The sequence below is a fragment of the Mytilus edulis genome, chromosome 4 (genome assembly GCF_963676685.1).
Source record: "Mytilus edulis chromosome 4, xbMytEdul2.2, whole genome shotgun sequence".
Classification (NCBI taxonomy): domain Eukaryota; kingdom Metazoa; phylum Mollusca; class Bivalvia; order Mytilida; family Mytilidae; genus Mytilus; species Mytilus edulis.
Genome location: NC_092347.1, coordinates 77,273,911 through 77,278,134, shown reverse-complemented (window position 1 = coordinate 77,278,134; position 4,224 = coordinate 77,273,911).

Genomic DNA, 4,224 nt, shown 5'->3' with positions numbered 1-4,224 from the left:
TATCAATATTCTATTAAATTTCCCATGATATATATTTCCCTAAAAACAAGTACAGAATTTTGCAATATTTGATTATTTCCATTATCACATTTAAAATGAGTATCCTCACTTTACAAATATTTTGGATAAGTTTATTCATATATTTTCACCATATCACTTGATTTTATTATATCCACAGTATTGAGTTTTTATTTCATTTACATGTATTTGTTCCAAGTAGAGGTCGGTCATTTACAAACGTATCAACCGTATCGTATACGTTGACGTATCTGCATCTGCAGATATATCGAAAAATATTATGTAATCCCGAGCTTATTAATAAGACCATGCTTCATTTAAAACAAAAACTCGCAATTTTCTTATTGTTTTGTACATTTCTGCATTAGAAAATAAGCAGTCGCCCATTTTCATTATTGAAAGTACATAAAATTAAATTTTCGGGATCACATACTGTTTTTTGGTATATCTGCAGATGCGGAAACGTCAACGTATATGATACGTTTGATACGTCTTTAAATGACCGACCTCTATTAAACAATATTAGATCCAGAACTCTATAATGATTATATCCAATTTCACATTCATATTATCCCAACGTTAGGAATATTTTAAAATATTTTACTTTTTCATTTCACTTTATCACTACATTAAGACTATATCCACTTTATGAATTTAACATTTTATTTCATTTCGATGATATATATTTCATTTAAATAGGTGAATCACTCTTATAATATATCCAAACATTTATAATGAATGTGTTGAAATTATTTCTCCTTCTTTCATTCAAGTTTGATTTTTTTTATAACCTTTTAGATAACTTATTCCATATTATGCACATTGTCATTGAATTTCCTTGGGTAAACACAGTATTTTTCCACAAAAATCCTCTGATGATAGATTTCAAAGAAAAACACAGCAAAAATCATAATCCAAAATGAAAATCTTGAAGGGACATTATAAAGAAATGCACAACACATAATCCATCTGAAAATTGAAACTGAAATCACCTGGATAGCTCTTTCATGTGTCACTGACAAATGGACAATACTATGTATGAGGGTTACAAATTTAAAGAATCATTTATTATTTAAAAACAGTTTTAATTTTCATACATATTAATATTTAAAAACAGTTTTAATTTTCATACATATTAATATGCAGTTAACAAAATATTCTACTGATTAAGATTTTATGGTAAATTTTAGTAATATTATCAATACTTGGGATTTAAAACAATGAAACCCATAAATATTTCTACCCTTTTGATTTTTTGATAGAATAATCCTAGGTCAAGAAAAACTTCAGGAAAAAAGCATGCTGAAATTTTGGGTTAGGTGAATAAATTTTTTTACAGGTAGCATCAAGGTAGATTTAAATCTTACAAAACCAACTGGTCAATTTAAATGTCCCTATTGTATTGTCAATGTTTCAATCTGGTTGAACAATAGCTACAGGTAAACGGTAACACCCATAGTCAACTCACTGTAGTATATGAGAAATATTTGAACTGATTTAGTCCTTAGAGTAGCTCAAATTCAAGCTTAAATATAAAATTTTATCAAATATGCCATAATGTGTCAATTTCAGATGTTTTTGGTCAAAAATTACATGCTCATATTAATTGTCGTAATTCCAATCTTACTTAACTGAGAATAAATTTTATAAATTTCATATAACCCGCTAATTTAGATCTTCAGTCAGATCAAATGCCAAGTAAATAGGTCAAAAGAGTTTTAGAAATTGAAATTCATAATAAGCAGTAACAACTTAAGCATGATGTATATATGTTAAGTACAGCTCTTTATAAGAACCAGGCAGAGTGCCATATACATGTGATATATGGGGGGTTCCAGATTTTATCTATAATTGGCCTAATAGAAGCAATACATGAATACTGCTCAAAAAATAATTTTGAGTGGGAAAATATGAGTTGTTGCCATGGTAACGGACAAACACAAATCTTTCAAAAATCAGCTAAATCGCCACATTACAGAGCCTGATTATGAATAGAATCATGCATTTTTCATAAATTTTCATATGTAACATTGATAGAACTTGGTTTAAGCTTCATTTTAGTGAAGATTGCATGTCAACCAAATTTGTAAATTTTTTGAAAAATTTGGCAAAAAATGCATATTTTCAACTTTTCTGAAATTGGGATTTTTGCGAAATTATGAAATTTTCTCTTGTGTTTTTTTAGAAAAGTGCAAATGTGTACAGATTAGTTAGCACTGTAGTTTTGAAGTTTGGATACTACTTTACCAAATTAAATAGAAAAATGCGTGGGATTTTCTTTGGTTTTATCACCATAGCAACCGTTTTTTTCCTTGGAAACGGAGTTTTCATTTGCAGAATATTGCCGTTTAAGAGCTTAAATGTCCTTAATTGTTTTAAAACCGAAAAGAAAATACATAAAAGTTAACGCAAACTTTAAATTATTTCGTCATGTGTTGTTGACTTCAATTGTTACCACGGAAACACATATTATCCATAGCAACATCCACTCAAAAACTACATAAATAGAAATTTATGTAAACAAATATATAAATAGAGGGTGTTTATTTTCAAATTGGAATATGACTTCATTCTTTGCTTCACTCACAGTCTTGTCTGGGTCTTTTCTTCAGAATGTTCAATAAATGTAATATGTAATGTAACATTGAGGTTGGGGGGGGGGGGGGGGGGGGGGAGTTTTGGTCACAATAGTTTAGTAATTAGGGGCCAAAAAAGGGCTCATTTAGGCATTTTTCTTGGTTTTCGCACAATAACTTTAGTATAAGTCAATAGAAATCTATGAAATTTAAACACAAGGTTTATGAACACAAAAAAAAGGTTGGGAATGATTTTTGGAGTTTAGGTTCCAACAGTTTAGGAATTAGGGGCCAAAAAGGGGCCCAAATAAGCATTTTTTGATGTTTTTCGCACCATAACTTTAGTATAAGTAAATAGAAATCTTTGAAATTTAAAGACAAGGTTTATGACCAGAAAAGGAAGGTTGGGATTGATTTTGGGAGTTTTGGTCCCAACAGTTTAGGAATAAGGGGCCAAAAAGGGCCCAAATAAGCATTGTCTTGGTTTTCGCACTATAACTTTAGTATAAGTAAATAGAAATCTATAAAATTTAAAGACAAGGTTTATGACGAGAAAATGAAGGTTGGGATTGATTTTTGGAGTTTAGGTCCCAACAGTTTAGGAATTAGGGGCCAAAAAGGGGCCTAAATAAGTATTTTTTCTTGTTTTTCGCACCATAACTTTAGTATAAGTAAATAGAAATCTATGAAATTTAAAGACAAGGTTTATGACCAGAAAAGAAAGGTTGGGATTGACTTTGGGAGTTTTGTTCCCAACAGTTTAGGAATTAGGGGCCCAAAGGGTCCAAAATTAAACTTTGTTTGATTTCATCAAAAATTGAATAATTGGGGTTCTTTGATATGCCGAATCTAACTGTGTATGTTGATTCTTAATTTTTGGTCCCGTTTACAAATTGGTCTACATTAAGGTCCAAAGGGTCCAAAATTAAACTAAATATAGTTTGATTTTAACAAAAATTGGATTCTTGGGGTTCTTTGATATGCTGAATCGAACCGTGTAATTATATTTTGGATATTGGACCATAATAGGTAAATGTTCAATTTTTAAGTTTTTAAGTTTAAGTTCTTAGACCACATTCATTCATTTAATCACAATCCAAATTCAGAGCTGTAACAAGCTTGAAAGTTGTGTCCATACCTGTTCAAGGTTCGAACTCTGCGGTCGTATAAAGCTGTGCCCTGCGAAGCATCTGGTTTAAGGTTGGTAGATGATACACTTCATAGGATTGCAATAGCCGGGCCAACCTGGCTTATGGAAAGGCAAGATAGATATAATTGAATCCTCTTAATATATACATGTAGCTATTAACATATCATTAATAACTCCTTTGTTGTACTACTATCCCGCAATTGGAATTCAGGATCTCCGAGATAGACAAATAGAATACATATGCTAAGTTGGAATTGTGCTAATCCCGGAAAAATAAGTATGCTATTACCGGCAAAACTATCAAATCAAAATTATCAAGCAATATAATTGTATCATGAGTCGTTGAACATATATGTCACAAGTTCAAGATTCCGATAACATTATATCTTGTGTGTGTGTGTGTGTGTGTGTGTGTGTGTGTGTGTGTGTGTGTGTGTGTGTGTGTGTGTGTGTGTGTGTGTGTGTGTGTGTGTGTGTGTA